This window comes from Somniosus microcephalus, chromosome 4 (genome assembly GCF_052327205.1).
Source record: "Somniosus microcephalus isolate GS21.2 chromosome 4, FLI_Smic_1.0, whole genome shotgun sequence".
NCBI classification, from domain to species: Eukaryota; Metazoa; Chordata; class Chondrichthyes; order Squaliformes; family Somniosidae; genus Somniosus; species Somniosus microcephalus.
This window is the reverse complement of record NC_140990.1, coordinates 333,500,244-333,520,524: the sequence shown is the minus strand read 5'-3', so window position 1 is coordinate 333,520,524 and position 20,281 is coordinate 333,500,244. Positions and strand designations below refer to the sequence as shown.

General features: G+C 44.0%; 1 protein-coding gene across 4 annotated transcripts in view; it reads right to left on the bottom strand.

Moving 5' to 3' along the window:
* ptpn4a (protein tyrosine phosphatase non-receptor type 4a) overlaps positions 1-20,281 on the bottom strand; it is a 264,046-nt gene that overhangs the window by 225,865 nt on the left and 17,900 nt on the right. The gene's annotated exons all lie outside the window — the stretch shown is intronic.

Genomic DNA, 20,281 nt, shown 5'->3' with positions numbered 1-20,281 from the left:
CATCTCATTTTCACCATTCAAGAGGCTGGTCTGTTCACAGAAGGAAGTTAAGAGATGCCATTTTAATGCTAAATATAAATGTAATGTAAACCAGAAATCTGAATGAAATTTTATTGGAAAATTAAGATACAGAAATTACTATTGGCCTTCTAACATTAGTGGGTGGACGAGGTCACAAAGTCAATAAGCTTCTCATTTTAAGAAAAATATTTATCCCACAGGCACAATAAAAAAAATTATAAACAGTATTAAGGCTATAAAGTAGTCATGCACTTTCTTCAATGCCCAGGTTATAGTACTAATATTGCCTGGAAATACTGACTGTAACTGAGGGCTAGAACAGTAAATTATTGTTTCTCAAGCAAGTTACCAAGAGGATGCAATATTCAGATCACACAAGGCAACAGCTTGTTATAGTGGTCATCCACGATCAAATAATGTTCTATTCGGTTGATGGGGAAGAGGAGGTGATAAATTCCAAGTGATGCAACGGCACACTTAGCCACTTTGGCACCCAGTGTCAGCAACAAGCACGTCTACAGGTCGATTTACCGTAAAACTTCCTTTACATCTCCCGAACAATGTATCTCAATCCTACTGTAAAGCCCTAGGCAGGCATTGCATCGCATCGTGGCATTTTCACCAGCAGTCAGCTTTGCGTCACATCCAGCACAATCGACAATTCAGTTCCAATTTGTGCTGTGGTTGCACAGCCATGAGGAAATGGACTAAAGCTTCGAAAACTTATTTTACTTCGGATTCTTACAGATGGCAGACTTTCATCCCATTTATCTTGGCTGGATTCAAAGCCACATTCCAAGAAGGAAGAGCATTTTAACCCACAGGTGGACATATTTATACTTTTAAAATGTTTTTTTATTGTAGTCTGTAGTTACAAAAAGCACCCATAAATCAAGTGCGAAAATATTTCAAAAGCAGCATGGAACACTGAGCAGGCAAGATCAAAGAAATCACAACCTTACAACTTATATTCGTAGTTTTGCTCGAGTTGGATTTATCTTGACCCTGAAATATTGATCAAAATGGCTGCTTTACTAAACTTAAAACTTTGAAGAAGTCTGTCACTTTCAACATTAGTTAAGAAAAAGTTTTCACAAAAGCACACTTTTCCTCCTGAAAAATTACATGTATTTTAGCATCATAAATAGAAATATAAACACAACAGTTTATTTGTCTCCATTTAGACATGGTTCTTACAGCAGTTTCTATTTTTTGTTTACGGTCACATTCTTACTGGTTTCCATTTCCTGCTGTTTCTTCCACAAAACTCACATCCCTCCAAATTAGTATACAGCAGTACAGATTCTCCACTAAGACATGGAACTTTGTAAGCTAGATGTAATTTGCAGTTAGTTTAACACAACGTGGCTGCTTTGGGAAGCTATACTGAATTGAATTCTGGGAAGGAACCTCCAATAGAATTTTTTTCCTGTCAAGGGAGTGTAATCGTTTTCTTCACAAGATTTAGGGCAGGTTCAGATACTGGCATAGCCTTTTCGGCAAAACTCAACTGTTGCAATGTTAGGCGCTGCAAGTTCACGTAACAGCAGAAACCTTCAATGTTTAAAACCAAGTACAAGCGCATACAGTGGCATTACATTTCTCCTTTCAATTGACAAGGTAAAATGCTTCATGAGAATTTACATATAATCATAATCCAACCAATTTTAAGGCCCAGAATTTGCAGTCAAAATAACGGTGAGGCTAACGGTGCTCACCATTATTTACGCACAAAAAGCACAAACTTCAGACGAGGGCAAGTTCCAGTTAAAGGTGGAAATCCAAAATTTGCTGCTCGAGATGCGCCGCTCCACCGCTAGCTTCACAAAAACGAGAGCTTGCTGTCTGCCTCACCATTTAAATGCACCGAGCGGTGTGAAATTCCTGTATTTGCAAGGTACATGGGAATTAATCTCACCAGAGAGTCTAGGTACCCTTTTAACGATGCGATGTGTTAATTACTGCCAGTCAACACCTCTGCCACCGAAAATTAACTATTATAATTGTGGAGTCTCATTCCTTCAGGTTTTAAAAGTTGATTTTAAAAAATAAAATTAAAATACTTATTTATTTTACTTTAGCTTCGTCTCTTCTCATTCTCTTAATCCAATCTTTCCCTCTCTTTCTCTACCTTATTTGACATTTAATTCATTCACTTGCTTACAAATCCCTTCTCGGTCCTTGTGCTGTCCTTCAATCTGATTGGTTAAGGAGATAGTTACTTAGCCTTTTCACTCTGCCCCCAGATGCCCCATTTCCATCCGATACTTCCAGCAACTTGCAGAGCAAAATACCATGGAGATTAAATGGGCAAGGGCAAGTCTAACTATCAGCGGGCGCCATAGGCTGACTGACTATAGCAAATTCTGGGCCAATGGTTGGTGTATTGACCACGGTTGTTGTCTGAGCAAAGATTGAGCAAAAGGGAAGTCAGGCACTTGAAGGAAAATTGGTTTAATTTTCTCCAAATCCTCTGGTACATTTCAAAACAGTGATTTTCCCTTTAAGATCTATACTGTGCAAGACTAATCTTGAGGCATTTTTATCTTGGTAGAGCAGACAGTAGTCTCCAGTACAAAGTTAGAAATCTCCTTTTCGTGGGTCTTACTACTTGCCATCAGCTCTATTTATCTGCAAGTCCACAGCAGCAGCAGCAGCAACAGAGGTAAATGGGGGCAGGGGGGTGGTGGGCCATAGAGGTGCTCCTGGGACCCTTATTAAAAAATAAATTAGTCCACAATGAGCACATTCATAAAGCAATTTAATATTCAGTGGGTCAGAGAACAAACTGCACACAAATGGACTGCATCCGAAAAGGGAGTGCTGAAGGCATAAACAATACTGTAGTTTCAAGCAGAGTGTTTCTACTGTCAGAATTTCAAACTACTTACTCACATTCTGAGGTTTACATCTGCCCTAGCAGAGGTGGCCACCCCAGCCTCCGATACAATTCTAACACTAAAACACTGATGCCCTGGTCACCTGCCACTGTTCAATCACACTTGCCCATGGCCACTGTGGTCCTGTAGGTGAAGTTAGGTGCACACACTGTCCACCAATATAGGCTCTCATTCTCTATTCTCCCACAGCAGAACTGGCAAGTATAAAGTAGATCACCCGTAGTACTGAACCACAACCTATTCTTGTGCCAAAAAAAAAAGCACCCCATTAAAAAAAAGAAAAATAACATGACATAGTACATAATATCCCTTAAATTGTAAAAGAGTTACTTTTGGCTCAGTCAACTTAGTCACACTGGTATAAAAACAGATGACATTTCAACAGAACCTGAAACGTCAACTCTTTCTCGCTCCACAGACACTGCCTGACCTGCTGAGTATTTCTAGTATTTTGTTTTTATTTCAGATTTCCAGCATCCACAGTATCTTGCTTTTGTATTAGTCACACTGGTGATGGTTGCGAATTGTTTGGCCCACTAAATTACTTTATTTCACAGTTTACAACTTCCTAACCTTCCTTCTTTGATGTAGCACAACTGGAGGGATGCAGATGGCATCATAAACTACAAGTAGGAGCGCTAATGAATGCCATCTGAATTTTAGAAAATTAAGCTATAGCCTTTAATTCATTCCTGCATGAAAAAATTAAATTCTGCAAAATGTTTATGATTGATGGGTAAGGTAGGTTAATCCCAGATATTTTGATGTACAATAAAAATGATTAAGCTATTTTGAAAAAAATCAGAAATTAAGTGTCTTAAAGCAAATATATAATAAAGCAGAGTGGAATGTCATGCATATAGGCCTATAAATAGTAAATGGGTAGTAAGAGGGGTGGGGCCGATTAGGGACCAAAAAGGAGACCAACGCATGGAGGCAGAGGGCATGGCTGAGGTACTAAATGAGTACTTTGCATCTGTCTTTACCAAGGAAGAATATGCTGCCAAAGTCATAGTGAAAGAGGAGGTAGTTGAGATACTGGATGGGATAAAAATTGATCAGGAGGAAGTATTGGAAAGACTGGCTGTACTTAAAGTAGGTAAGTCACCAGGACCAGATGGGATGCATCCCAGGATGCTGAGGGAAGTAAAGGTGGAAATTGCAGAGGTACTGGCCATAATTTTCCAATCCTCCTTGGATACAGAGGTTGCCAGAGGACTGGAGAATTACAAATGTTACACCCTTTTTCAAAAAAAGGATACAAGGATAAACCCAGCAACTACAGGTTAGTCAGTGGTACCTTGGTAGCTGGGAAGCTTTTAGAAAGGATAATCCGGGACAAAATTGTCACTTGGACAAGTGTGGATTAATTAACTAAAGCCAGCACGGATTTATTAAAAGCAAATCGTGTTTAACTAACTTGATTGAGTTCTTTGATGAGGACAATGCGGTTGATGTGGTTTACATGGACTTCCAAAAGGCGTTTGATAAAGTGCCACATAATAGGCTTGCCAACAAAGTTGAAGCCCATGGAATAAAAGGGACAGTGGCAGCATGGATACAAAATTGGCGAAGTGACAGGAAACAGGGTGTAGTGGTGAACAGTTGTTTTTCAGACTGGAGGAAGGTACACAGTGGTGTTCCCCAGGGGTCAGTATTAGGATCACTGCTATTCTTGATATATATTAAGGACTTAGACTTGGGTGTACAGGGCACAAGTTCAAAATGTGCAGATGGCACAAAACTTGGAAGTATAGTGAACAGTGAGGAGGCGAGTGATAGACTTCAAGGAGGACATAGGCAGGCTGGTGGAATGGGCGGACACGTGGCAGATGAAATTTAACGCAGAAAAGTGTGAAGTGATACATTTTGGTAGGAAGAATGAGGAGAGGCAATATAAACTAAAGGGTACAATCCTAAAGGGGGGGTGCATGAACAGAGAGACCTGGGGGTGTATGTGCACAATTCATTGACGGTGGCAGGGCAGGTTGAGAAAGCGGCTAAAAAAGCATATGGGATCCTGGGCTTCATAAATAGAGGCATGGAGTATTGTGTCCAATTCTGGGCACCGCACTTTAGGAAGGATGTGAAGGCCTTAGTGAGGGTGCAGAAAAGATTTACAAGACTGGTTCCAGAGAAGAGGGACTTCAGTTACATGGATAGACTGGAGAAGTTGGGGCTGTTCTGCTTAGAGCAGAGAAGGTTGAGAAGAGATTTGATAGAGGTGTTCAAAATCATGAGGGGTCTGGACAGAGTAGCTGGAGAGAAACTGTTCCCATTGGCAGAAGGGTCGAGAACCAGAGGACACAGATTTAAGGTGACTGGCAAAAGAAACAAAGGCAAAATGAGGAAACATTTTTTTTTCTTTTTTACACAGCGAGTGGTTAGGATCTGGAATGCACTGCCTGATAGGATGGTGGAGGCAGATTCAATCATGGCTTTCAAAAGGGAATTAGATAAGTACTTGAAGGAAAAAAAGTTGCAGGGCTACAGGGAAAGGGCGGGGGAGTTGGACAAGCTGAAGTACTCTTGCAGAGAGCCGGCACGGGCTCGACGGGCCAAATGGCCTCCTTCTGTGCTGTAACCATTCCATGATTCTATGTCCCTGTTTCTCAGCTGCATGCTGCTTCTTGGCAAAATCATCCAAAAACACGTCAGGTTGCACATGTACGCTGACAACACCTAGTCCAACCTCACCACCACTTCTCTAGATCCCACCTCATGGACTTCTTTGACACGAAGATCGTCCATTCAGCTGCCTCTGCCGCATCCCCCCCACCCACATCCCTTGTCCACCTAGACCAACTTCCCCAAAGGTTCCTCCTGCCCTAGCCCCGAAACCAGGTGTCTCTCTCGTTTCTCTCCCATGTTCCCTCATGCTCTCTCCAAGCCCATCTTGTCAATGGGAACCACTTCCTGCTTTCTCGACCCCATTCCCACTAAACTGCTGAACATCCAGCTTCCCTTCCTGGAGCTCATGCTAGCTGGCATTGTAAATGGTTACCTATCATCACGTACTGTCCATCTTCCCTTTCAAAACCCCCTCCTCGAAAAACCCACCCGACTTTTCTGTCCTTGCAAACTGCTGCCACATCGCCAACCTCCCCTTCCTCGCCAAAGTCCTTCAATGGGTTGTCAACTCCCAAATCCTGCAGCGATGTCCTGGGGCTGTGATAATTTACCTCCAACCACCACAACCATCTTCCTTTGTGCTAGGTATTCCCCCACCCCCCGATTCTCATTGACTTCAGTTTTACTAGGGCTTCTTGACGCCACACTCGGTCAAATGCTGCCTTGATGTCAAGGGCAGTCATTCTTGGGTCCCAGCCACAAACTTGGAGCTCTTGCCACCGTACCCATCCTACTCCCCAGCCAACGTCTTAGGTTAAAACAGACTGTTCACAACCTCGCCATCCTATTTGATCCCATACCCTCTCCATCACAAAGACTGCCTACTTCCACCTCCATAACATTGCCCATCTCACCCCTGCCTCCGCCCGTCTGTTCCCTAAACCGTCATCCATGCCGTTGTCACCTCAAGGCTCGACTACTCCAACGCTCCTTGGTCAGCCTCCCAACCTTCATCTTCCATAAACTTTTGCGCATCCAAAACAATGCTCCCTATCCTAATGCCCATCAAGGGCCGCTGCTCACCTAGGTGCTTACTGACCTACATTGGCTCCCAGTCCCCCATGCCTCCAATTTCCAACTCTCATCCTCGCGTTCCCATCTCTTCATGATCTCACCCATCCCTATCTCCAACATCCTCTAGCTCTACAACCCTCAGAACTCTGCATTCCTCTAATTCTGGTCTTTTAAAAAATTTGTTCAGGGGATGTGGGCGTCGCTGGCGAGGCCAGCATTTATTGCTCATCCCTAGTTGCCCTTGAGAAGGTGGTGGTGAGCTGCCTTCTTGAACTGTTGCAGTCCGTGTAGTGAAGGTACTCCCACAATGCGGTTAGGAAGGGAGTTCCAGGATTTTGACCCAGCGACGATGAAGGAATGGCGATATACTTCCAAGTCAGGATGGAGAGAGACTTGGAGGTGGTGGAGTTCCCATGCGACTGCTGCCCTTGTCCTTCTAGGCGGCAGAGGTTGCAGGTTTGGGAGGTGCTGCCGAAGAAGCCTTGGCGAGTTGCTGCAGTGCAACTTGTAGATGGTACACACTGCAGACACGGTATGCCGGTGGTGGAGAGAACGAATGTTTAAGGTGGTGGATGGGGTGCCAGTCAAGCAGGTTGCTTTGTCTTCGATGGTGTCGAGCTTCTTAAGTGTTGTTGGAGCTGCACTCATCCAGGCAAGTGAAGAGTATTCCAGCACACTCTTGACTTGTGCCTTGTAGATGGTAGTAAGGCTTTGGGGAGTCAGGTGACTCGCCACAGAATACCCAGCCTCTGACCTGCTCTTTTGCCACAGTATGTGTGTGTCAATGGTGACCCCCCCAGGATATTGATGGTGGGGGATTCGGCGATGGTAATGCCGTTGAATGTCATTGGGCGGTGTTTAGACGCTCACTTATTGGAGGTAGTCATTGCCTGGCACTTGTGTGGCACGAATGTTACCTGCCACCTATCAGCCCAAGCCTGAATGTCGTCCAGGTCTTGCTGCATGCGGGCATGGGCCGTTTCATTATCTGAGTAGATGTGAATCGCACTGAACACTGTGCAGTCATCAGCGAACATCCCCACTTCTGACCTTATGATGGAGGGAAGGTCATTGATGAAGCAGCTCAAGATGGTTGGGCCAGGCACTGCCTTGAGAAACTCCTGCAGCGATGTCCTGGGGCTGTGATCATTTACCTCCAACCACCACAGCCATCTTCCTTTGTGCTAGCTATTCCCCCACCCCCGATTCTCAATGACTTCAGTTTTACTAGGGCTCCTTGATGCCACACTCGGTCAAATGCTGCCTTGATGTAAAGGGCAGTCACTCTCACCTCACCTCTGGAATTCAGCTCCTTTGTCCATGTTTGGACCAAGGCTGTAATGAGGTCTGGAGCAGAGTGGTCCAGGTGGAACCCAAACTGGGCAGTGAGCAGGTTATTGGTGACTAAGTGCTGCTTGGTACCACTATCGACGACGCCTTCCATCACTTTGCTGATGATTGAGAGTAGACTGATGGGACGGTAATTGGCCGGATTGGATTTATCCTGCTTTTTGTAGACAGGACACACCTGGGCAGTTTTCCACATTGTCGGATAGATGCCAGTATTCTAGCTGTACTGGAACAGCTTGGCTATAGGCACGGCTAGTTCTGGAGCACAAGTCTTCAGCATGACAGCCGGGATGTTGTCGGGGCCCATAGCCTTTGCTGCACCCAGTGCGCTCAGCCGTTTCTTGATATCACTGGGTGAATCAAATTGGCTGAAGGCAGGCTTCTGTGGTGGTGGGGACCTCAGGAGGAGCCAGATATGGATCATCCACTCGGCACTTCTGGCTGAAGATGGTTGCAAATGCTTCAGCTGTGTCATTTGCACTCACGTGCTGGGCTCCACCATCATTGAGGATGGGGATATTCATGGAGCCTCCTCCTGTTAGTTGTTTAATGGCCATTCACGACTGGGTGTGGCAGGGCTGCAGAGCTTTGATCAGATCCATTGATTGTGGGATCGCTTAGCTCTGCCTATAGCATGCTGCTTTTGCTTTTTAGCATGCATGTAGTCCTGTGTTGCAGCTTCCCCAGGTTGGCACCACATTTTTAGGTACACCTGGTGCTGCTCCTGGCATGCTCGTCCACACACCTTACTGAACTAGGGTTGGTCCCCTGGCTTGATGGTAATGGCAGAGTGAGGGATATGCCGGGCCATGAGATTACAGATTGTGGTGGAATACAATTCTGCTGCTGCTGATGGCCCATAGTGCCTCATGAATGCCCAGTTTTGAGCTGCTAGATCTGTTCTGAATCTATCCCATTTAGCACAGTGGTAGTGCCACACAACACGATGGAGGGTGTGTTCAGTGTGAAGACTTTGTCTCCACAATGACTGTGCGGTGGTCACTGCTACCAATGTGGTCATGGACAGATGCATCTGCGACAGGTAGATTGGTGAGGACGAGGTCAAGTAGGTTTTTCTCCTCGTGTTGGTTCTCTCACCACCAGTCGTAGACCCAGACTGGCAGCTATGTCCTTCAGGACTCTGCCAGCTCGGTCAGTAGTGGTGCTACCGAGCCACTCTTGGTAATGGACATTGAAGTCTCCCACCCAGAGGTGCCCTTGCTACTCTGTGCTTCTTCCAAGTAGTGTTCAACATGGAGGAGTACTGATTCATCAACTGAGGGAGGGCGGTAGGTGGTACTCAGCAGGAGGTTTCCTTGCCCATGCTTCTCCTGAAGCCATGAGACTTCATGGGGTTCAGAGTCGATGTTGAGAACTCCCAGGGCCACTCCTTCCCGACTGTATACCACTGTGCCGCCACCCCTGGTGGGTCTGTCCTGCCGGTGGGACAGGACATACCCAGGGATGGTGATAGAGGAGTTTGGGACATTGGCTGAAAGGTATGATTCTGTGAGTATGACAGTGTCAGGCTGTTGCTTGACTAGTCTGTGGGACACTCTCCCAGTTTTGGCACAAGTCTCCAGAGGACGACTTTGCGGGGTCGACTGGGCTGGGTGTGCCGTTGTCGTGTCTGTAGCCGGTGCGGAGGTTGATGCCGGGCGGTCCGTCCGGTTTTATTCTCATTATTGTTTTTCGTAATGGTTTGTTACAACTGAGTGACTTGCTGGGCCATTTCAGAGGGCAGTTAAGAGTCAACCACATTGCTGTGGGTCTGGAGTCACATATAGGCCAGACCGGGTAAGGACAGCAGATTTCCTTCCCTAAAGGACGTTAGTGAACCAGATGGGTTTTCACGACAATCCGATAGTTTCATGGTTACCGTTACTGACACTAGCTTTTTATTCCAGATTTATTTAATTAACTGAATTTAAATTCCCCAGCTGCCGTGGTGGGATTTGAACTCACTTCTCCGGATCATTAGTCCAGGCCCCTGGATTACTAGTCCAGTAACAGAACCACTCCGTCACCGCATCCCCAATTCCCTTTTCCCCACCATTGGCAGCTGTGCCTTCAGCCTTCTAGCTCTGGAATTCCTTTCTTAAACGTCTCTGCCTCCCGACTTCTCTTTTCTCCTTTAAGACCCTCCTTAAAATCTACCTCTGACTAAGCTTTTAGTCGCCCCATCTGATATCGCATTCTTTGGTTTGCTGCCAATATTTGTTTGCTCACACTTTGGTGAGCGCCTTGGCACATTATTCTATGTTAAAGGCAGTACATAAATGCAAGCTGCTGTTGTGTTGTTACATCATGGTATCAAAGGACCCCCTACAAGTTCAAATTAGGTTTTGGAGAACCAGTCACTGAGCTCTATCGATGAAGTATGAATGCACCCTTAGTCTCTGGGTGGCCTCATTGAGTTGAGAATCTGTGACAGGTCTTTGCCAGCTGCCCTATTAAGCCACATGCAAACCTGATTACATTTACCGAATTGAGAATTCACCTTCCAATGTGCATGGGGAGAACTGAGAAACTAAAATTAACAGGGGAAAAACAAGGGGCGGGGCAAGAAATGGAAGTAGAGCCAGAACATAAAGGAAGAGCCCATCAAAAAAAGTAAAGCAAGACGAGGAGACAGGTAAAAACTAAAACACAAAATAACACGTCTTAAGTACAATAAAAAAGACAAAAGTTTGGAAATACAAAAGAAAGCCACCCAGCATAACATAAACCAGGGCAAAGGCAAACTTAAACATTTAGTCACTCTTAGTCTTCACTTCAACCCTGCAATCATGTGCAATTATGCTCAAAATAAATAACACAACCCTTCTAGTTTGTATTGGATGAATTTGAGTGAAGAGGAACATTCCGCGCATGCCGTCAGGACCACAACCACCCCTTAAAAAAAAATCCACATAGCAAGTTCAAATTTACAATCGTGCTGCCAAGGGAAGGACAGACATTTAGAATCACAGAACATCACAGCAGAAACATCGGCAATTTGACATCTTTTCTGCACTGGTGTTTTTCTTCATGTCATCTAAACTCCTGTTCACTTCCATATCCTTTAATATTCCTCTTTTTTCAAGCAACTAGTTAATTCATTTTTGAAAGTACTTCAACAACGGTTTGTGGCACATTCTAACTACTCTCCGTGCAAGGATTTTTTCTAACCTCGCCTTTTATTCTTCTTGCGATGATGTTAAATTTGGGACCTCTCATTATCGTCTCACCAACCAATGGAAGCAAACTACTATTTATCCCATCATAATCTTGAAGCCCTCTAGAGGTCCCACCTCAACCTTCTTGGTTCCAGGGCTTGCTCGGCCACATCAGGAGCAGGAGTCAATCATGTACTGAGGGACTGGAGTCACATGTAGGCCAGTCTGGATAGAAATGGCAAATTCCCTTCCTGAAAAGATATCAGTGAAGCAGTTGGTTTTTTAAAATAATCCAGCAGCTTTGGTGGTCACTTTTTCTTCTGGGGTACCAGCCCACAAATCGCCAGTTTTATTGAATTCAATTTCACAACTTGCCATGGATAGAATTGAACTCACAACTACGACACTACATAATCTTTTTCCATCCTTCATAACATCCTAGTGAATCTATGCTACACCTTTTCTATTGCTTGTATATCTTTCCTGGAATGGCTGCCCAAAACCGTATACAACAGCAAGAAAATACTTGTTTAAATAGTGCCCTTCACACCCTCAGGAAATCTGAAAACTCTTTACACTTCAGAAGTAATTTGGCGGTTGTGGTCACTTAGGTAGGCAATATTCCAACTGCAACTTAAATAAGACCTTGTGCAAGTTCAACATTAAAGAACTTGCATTTATATAGCACCTTTCACCACCTTAGGACATCCCAAAGTGCTTTACAGCCAATTAACGACTTTTGAAGTTTAGTCACTATTGTAATGTAGGAAAACAGGACAACTAATTTGCGCGTTGCAAGGTCCCACAACTTACATAGAAACATAGAAGATAGGAGCAGGAGTAGGCCATCCAAACCCTAGCACCCGGTCCCTACACCGACAGCCATCCCACCCAAACCCTATCCCCGTAACCCCACGTATTTAATCCCCCCTAACACTAAGGGCCAATTTAAAAAAAAAAAATTTTCATGGCCAATCAACCTAACCCACACATCTTTGGACTGTGGGAGGAAACCGGAGCACCCGGAGGAAACCCACGCAAACACGGGGAGAATGTGCAAACTCCACACACACAGTCACCCGAGGCCGGATTTGAACCCGGGTCCCTGGCGCTGTGAGGCAACAGTGCTAACCACTATGCCACTGTGCCATGGATGGAGCTGAACTCACAACTACGACACTACATAATATTTTTCCAGCCCTTGTAACTTTCTAGTGAATCAATGCTTTACCTTTTTCAATTGTTTGTAGATCTTTCCCAGAATGTTTTTCCAACAATGTGATAAATAACCAGATTATCTGTTGTAACAACAGAAAATGCTGGAAAAACTCAGCAGATTATCTGTTGTAGTGATGTTGGCCAGGGTACCAGGAAAACTCCCCATCTCTTCTTTGAATAGTGCCATGAGATCTTTTATGTCCATCTAAATTCAGGCAGACAGGCCTTAGTTTAACATCTCATCTGAAAAACAAGACTCCCAACAAAGCAGCACTCCTTCAGTACTGCACTGGTATCAACCTAGATTATGTGCTCAAATCCAAAGACTTATACCTGGGGCTTGAAGCCACAACCTTCTGACTGCGAGGCAAAATGCTGCCACTAAGCTAAGGTTGAAACCATTATCTCCTTACTTTTATATTCTATGCTTGTAGATACAAAGCCTTTTTAAAAGTGACCTTATCTACTTGAGCTGCCACATTTAATAATTCAATTTGCCTGTGTGCTTCCCATTTACAGGGCTGTTCAATTTATAAGAGGCAATTATGTGGAACCTTGGGCTACTCTGGTGTTTTGAGCAGCTTTCAATCCAATCCCTGAACAGTAGACAAGAGCCGAGAAACACCTTTCAAACTGCATAGTGTTGAAACCTAACAATTCAAACAATGTTAAAACTGTACCAATTATCAAATGACTGCCATTAAACAAAGATGCTCGGTGACGCCGTCAATCAACCAATTAGTAGCCAAAGATGTAGCTGATGTAAGCAAAATATTCCAATGAACTGTCAACTCCCTTTTTACCAATCATTGCATTCAACACTCAAGAAGCTCGACACCATCCAGGACAAAGCAGCCCGCTTGATTGGCACCCCATCCACCACCTTAAACATTCACTCCCTCCACCACCGGCGTACCGTGGCTGCAGTGTGCACCATCTACAAGATGCACTGCAGCAACTCGCCAAGGCTTCTTCGGCAGCACCTCCCAAACCCGCGACCTCTTCCACCTAGAAGGACAAGGGCAGCAGGCGCATGGGAACACCACCACCTCCAAGTTCCCCTCCAAGTCACACACCATCCTGCCTTGGAAATATATCGCCGATCCTTCATCATCGCTGGGTCACTCCCTCCCTAACAGCACTGTGGGAGTACCTTCACCTCACGACTGCAACGGTTCAAGAAAACGGCTCACCACCACCACCTTCAAGGGCAATAAATGCTGGCCTCGCCAGCGACGCCCACATCCCACAAACAAATAAAAAAAGAACCCAATTACCATATAGTGGTGCCAATTTAGGTAGTGCTAACCAATTTATTCCAGGTGCAGATCACTGAAGCTAGCGATGAAAAAGGTAGAATCATGATGTCTTCCCATCAACCCCTCATTACATGACATGTAAAGCATTTCCTGCAAATACTTATCAAATTAATCATTACTATGGCTGTAAAATGATGCAACAAGTAGTTTGCGTGTGTGGAAAGTACAACTGTGTTTTATTCAGAAGCATTTTCATACCTTCTAAAGACAAAGCCAACTGTAATAATGCAGTTGCACAGTAAATCCCATCAGTTTCTGAACCAAATATACCGCTGGCAAAGGGTCAGAAATATCTGTATCCCAGGTCACTAGATTTACAAAAAGGACTTTCTATTTATCACAATTACACAAGGTAGAGTGATCAGAATTTACTAAGCGCTCCATTATTCTGCAAGATCCATCATTCCTCACCAACTTCTCTGACCTGAAGTGGAACTCCAACTTCTCGATTACCAAAGCTGCCTCCAAATAGTTTGGTTTCCTCTTTCATTCCTCCTCAATGCTCACCCAAGTCTCTACAGTAACTGAATATTCTTTTCATAACTAAAGGACATTGTTCGAGCGCTGTCCCCTACTGCAACTCATTCTTTCCCTAGGCACCAACATCTCTCAGGAAGCGGCAGTAAAAGGATTTCACACTACTGACCAACACCCCTCCCAAGTTCTGGTCATGCACTTTCAGGCTTTCCCCCAGTCTACCTTGACTGGATCAGCAGGGAAGAGAAGGTCCTTTACTTCACCAACTAACTGCAACTCCTGCAAATTTGTCAAGGGTATCACATTCTGGATCATCCTTGCCTCCCAACAAAAGACAGCGCAGTCAGCTCAATTTAATAAAATGAAATGCATCAAAATATTCTTTAAAAACATTAAATTACATTTCCCCCAGGGTGTAAAGCACTTGCGGTTTATGTTTACATATCAGAGGTGTGGCCAATGGACCTTATGTACCAAATCTGGATAGCCCCACACCCTGGGCTCAGCAGTGAGTAGAGAGCAATGTGTGCTAACCCACTGTCACTCAAACTTCAAAGTACATGTTTTTTTTTGAAGTAAACACATTGAAACAAACTTCTGCTTTTCCAAATCACCTGCAACTTCCAACTACTGTACTTTGATCCCAGATAAACTCGGATCATTGTGCAATAGATTCCCCGCCTTAAGGAAAAATGATAGTTGCAATGTGTTACGTTTTATGCATTAACAAGACATACCATTTCACCTCTTCATTTGTGGTTTTGATTGTCTGAGGCTAAGGTTACCACTGCAAAGGGTGAGACAATCTAAACAACAGCTTCTAAAAATACTACCTGACATTTAATGTGCTACCCCTCCCCGATGTAACACCACACTGCACATCCAGGCTCATTTTGGAATGTATACATGCCCTAAGAATATAATTTACATTAAACTAAATACAGATTATTGTGGCTTGATCTGAATGTAAGCTGTGGTGTGAAAGTAGTGCAGAACCAATATATTTTTCCTATTAGAAAGGAAGCAAATCTCTTAGAGAATGCCGTCTTTGCCACTTGTGAATACTTAATTTGATTACCATTTTTAACACTAACATTTTTGCTGGTCTGAGGTCAGAGACTTAACATAGAAGATAGGAGCAGGAGTAGGCCATTCGGCCCCTCGAGCCTGCTCCGCCATTCAACGTGATCATGGCTGATCATCCAAATTCAGTACCCTGTCCCTGCCTTCTCCTCATATCCCTTGATCCCTTTAGCCTTAAGAAATATATCCAACTCCTTCTTGAATATATTTAATGAATTGGCCTCTACTGCCTTCTGTGGTAGAGAATTCCACAGGTTCACCACTCTCTGGGTGAAGAAATTCCTCCTCATCTCTGTCCTAAATGGCTTACCCCTTATCCTTAGACTGTGACCCCTGGTTCTGGACTCCCCCGCCATCAGGAACATCCTTCCTGCATCTAGTCTGTCTAGTCCTGTTAGAATTTTATTAAGTTTCAATGAGATCCCCTCTCATTCTTCTAAACTCCAGCAAGTACAAGCCCAATCGACAAATCTCTCCTCATACGTCATACCTGCCATCCGAGGCATCAGTCTGGTGAATCTTCGCTGCACTCCCTCCATGGCAAGAACATCCTTCCTCAGATAAGGCAACCAAAACTGCACACAATACTCAAGGTGTGGTCTCACCAAGGCCCTGTACAACTGCAGCAAGACATCCTTGTTCCTGTACTCAAATCCTCTCGCTACGAAGGCCAACATACCATTTGCCTTCTTAACCGCCTGCTGCACCTGCATGCTTACCTTCAGCGACTGGTGCACAAGAACACCCAGGTCTCGTTGCACTTCCCCTTCTCCCAATCTATTGCCATTCAGATAATAATCTGTCTTCCTGTTTTTGACACCAAAGTGGATAACCTCACATTTATCCACGTTATATTGCATCTGCCATGCTTCTGCCCAATCACCCAACCTGTCCAAATCATACTGGAACTTTTCTTCTGAAGATCCAGACCAGTAAGAGGTATTCCTTGGAAGTCCAACATCCTAGTGATTCACAGCAAGATTCAGACTCTCCTTCCACACATTGGTAACAGGAAGGACAAAAGAAAGGCACTGATTTGTGCAAGAAAAGTGTTTTGAAAAAGTCACAGAATCTGATAGCTTCTGATTTGAAAGCTTTCATTTTCTATACACAATGGCGAGTAACTACAAGGGAAAAAACCATGTTGATACTGCAAAGCACAGGTTTTAGGAGCGGAATAATAGCCAATTAGGATCTGAAGGGGGGGAAATGAACCACAAGTTAAATTCTTCATCCCACCTCTCTAGAAATCTTCTTAGACGCCCTGTCCCTTTATGCAATCCATTCCATTACTATCTAAAGCTCTCGTGTTCGAAACAAGACTCCACAACTTAACATGTGATGTGTTGAAGTCCAGCGTGTTTTTCATGTCTGTAGCATGTCTGATTCCGTCATTATAAGGTTGGCTGCTGTGTTCTCCCACCCTGGTACATCACACTCCTTTAGATTCATCAATGGACGCCAGTCACCATAGCTGGGCTCCATTACGTAAAGAGACCAGATTACAAGGTAGTGTGCACATGTGCGACTACCATTATTTATCTTGCACAATCAATGGCACTTGATCCGATGGCAGATTTGTAGACCCAAAGCTGCCAGTTTTCTGCAGGTCAGGTCAATTATATTTAGGACTGCTGCCAACAGAGGTAGAAGTGCATCTGGCATCGGCTGTACACGCCTAATGCAAGACCACCCTGAGGCATATTGTCAGGACTGAATAGAGTGCTTGTAACTATCTGGCTTTCCTATACCCTGTCCCCTTGCAGTGCTCAACGTTAACAATCGGTTGGAAAGGTGAAAAATGTTCATTTCAGCAATGATCTCACTCAACTTTATGACCAAAAAGAAACCCAAAAATAAAAAAGGTGTCCAAAAAAAAAACCCAAGGGCTTTGACATGTGTAAACGGTTCAGAACATAGCACCCAAATACATACAAGCAATGCCTACAACATTATTGATTGAAGTGCCCTAGGTATTAATGGGTTAGAATTTTTTTTTTTTTTTTTTTTTTTTTTTTTTTAAATCAGCTTTGCTGATTAAAAATACCTGCCAAAATATACCACTACATCTTACCGAACTAGTTTGCAAGGATCATTAATATTAGTCTCGCATCAGCTGCACTAAAAAGTCATGATCATCTTTCGTTTGGAGAAGCTGCTGATGCTTAGCTCACTTCACTCAGCAAATAAAACCAGGCAATCCCCCACAAGAATGTCCACACTCAAAACACCAAGTATGCTAATCGTCTTTAATTAGATTTGCAGTAGCACTTTTTTCAACATGCATCATAAAACCTAGTATATAAAGCATAACTTACGGTAGGTTTATGACCAATGAACATGGGGTCTCATTTATACACCAATGGCATATAAATCGCACCAAGTATAGCACTTATAGTTGACAACTGTATGATGCAGCTATGCTGTGCAGGTCCAACCAGCTCAGATGTTCTTCTCATTTTACAGAAATAGACATGTCGTGACCAGCCATGTGATGATGATACATCCCTCAGCAAGTGTGGCTGGCCAAGGTAAGTCACGAGTGGCTGACAGTCAACCTCACCACTGGAGATATTTATTCTAATCTTGTGGTCGGCCACGAAGTTTCACTTAAGACTGCATTCAAGAAAAGGTGCATTTTAATGAGTATTAAAAGGGCTGCCTGTGGGAGAAACTCCTTCAATAATTTACAGTATCTCCTTGCTGTATCATTCATTATAGAGCAGAGTAATGAGGATGCAGCGGTAGGTTTTTTTCTTAAATGCAGCAAAGGCCTTGATCAAATGGAGAGATTTTTTTCTAAGCTTTCATTTCTAACAAGGCCTTTATTTGATATGTTTATCTTTATTTCATCATTTCTCTGGTCACCAACAGATGAGCCTCTGGCCATCCAAGGAATTATAATGAGATTATTCCTTTATCCCAGTTTTATTTGTCCTCACACCTGAATCTCTAGCACCTAAACTAAGCTGCTCAAGGAAAAGGAGAGAGAGTACAAAGATCCTTTTATGTGCAGATGTCGTCTTATAATACAGGATCTCTTGGGCCCCTCACCCGATTCCCTCCCTGTGATCACGGGCAATATTGAGCATTATAGTTCTCGAAGGGCTCCAAGTCAACTATTTCAAGTTGGAGGCCATGACTTGGGCCCGGACTCATTCTTGCCATCCAGAATCTTAATTCCAAGTCTGCCTTTAAATATTTAGGTACACAAATCGCACTCAGCCTGCAGAAGCTCTGGAAGGCCATTTTTCTTGAGGATTAGTTTCAATGCTACTCATCTTGGTTGAACAGAATCCATGTTCTCAAGATGAACATACACCCCCAGATCATCTATATTCTGCATTTCAAAAGCTCTTGGTATATATTTCCAGATTCTTCTTCAGGGCCTTCCACTAGCAGATCACTGGAAATGCAAACAGGCATTCTCTTCAACTAGCGTGCCTCCAGCTGCATTGCAAGATGAAGGGAGGGAAAAACATCGCACTGTTCAACTACATGTATTGGTCAGCCCAGCGACAGGCCATTCTTGCATTTGGAAATCTAACCCGGGGTATTTATGGAGCAGATGCTCTCGGCCTAACTCAGATTGTCACAGATCACGGCAACTCCCTACAATCCACTGTACATTTCACTCAGGTTAGAGTGCAGCTGGAGAGCAGATATAGAAGATCAGAGTGAAAGATGGCCAATGTTTTTAATGAAAAGCACTACTGGAACAGACTCTCAGATTTCCTTTAGCCTTTCGCCCATCACGGCATCTGACACTGTTAACCTGCTAACAACCCCCTCTGCTTGACACCCTTGTTCCCAGCCAATTAAATCAGTCTCTCACCACTGTTACTCCCTTGTCTGTCTTCCTCAAGTCAGAAGGATGCAAACTCAAGTGTACCTGGCACACAGCTGGCCGAGTCATCAATCACCATATCACACTTTACTGTGCTTCACCAAGTTAGGAGACACAATGGGTTGTGTGGATGGGAGACGGATGCTACAATGGGGTATAGATAGACTAAATGAGTGGGAAAAACTATGGCACATGAAGTTCAATGTATTGAAATGCAAAATAACAAAACACTGGAAAAACTCAGCAGGCCAAACAATATCCATGGAGAGAGAAATAGAGTCAACGTTTCGGGTCAAAACCCTTCTATAGAACTGTAGAAGGGTTTCGACCCGAAACGTTGACTATTTCTCTCTCCGCGGATGTTGCCTGACCTGCTGAGTTTTTCCAACGTTTTCTGTTGTTATTTTGGATTTCCAGCATCCGCAGTATTTTGCTATCGTATTGAAATGCAAGGTCATCCACTATGGATCTGTGAGAGACAAAATCGGAATATTTCTGAATGGGAAGACACTAAGCGCTGTGGACAAGTAACGGGATTTAGGTGTCCATAAAAGCTGGTGCACAGGCACGAAAAAGTAATTAAAAAGGCTAACCGAATGCCTGCCTTTACTCAAGGGGATTAGAATGCAAAAGTGAGGAAGTGATATTTTGAAATTCTCTACCCCAAGGGCTGTGCCGAGTATATTCAAGTTTGAGAGAGAGGTTTTTGGACTCTATGGGAATCAAAGGATATCAGGATCGGGCGGGAAAGGTGGAGTTGAGGTCAAAGATCAGCCATGATCTTATTGAATGGCACCATATGGCCTACTCCTGTTCCTATTTCTTATGTTCTTATGCTTCAGTTTAGAGAGCCTCGGTCAGACCCCATCTGGAATACTGCGCTCAGTTTTGGGCAATGCACTTCAGGAAAGATACAAGAACATAAGAAATAGGAGCAGGAGTAGTCCATTTGGCCCTTCAAGCCTGCTCCGCCATTCAATAAGATCATGGCTGATCTTCTACTGCATCTTCACAGAGGAAGACACAACAAACCTCCCAGAAATAAGAGAAAACCAAGGGTGTGGCGAGAATGAGGAACTTGGGAGATTATTATTAGTAAAAAAAACAGCACTAGCAAAATTAATGGGACTAAAAGTCGATAAATCCCAAGGACCGGATGACCTACATCTTAGGGTTTTGAAAGAGGTGGCCATTGAGATAGTGGACGCATTGGTTGTCATCTTCCAAAATTCTATAGATTGTGGAACGGTTCCTGCAGATTGG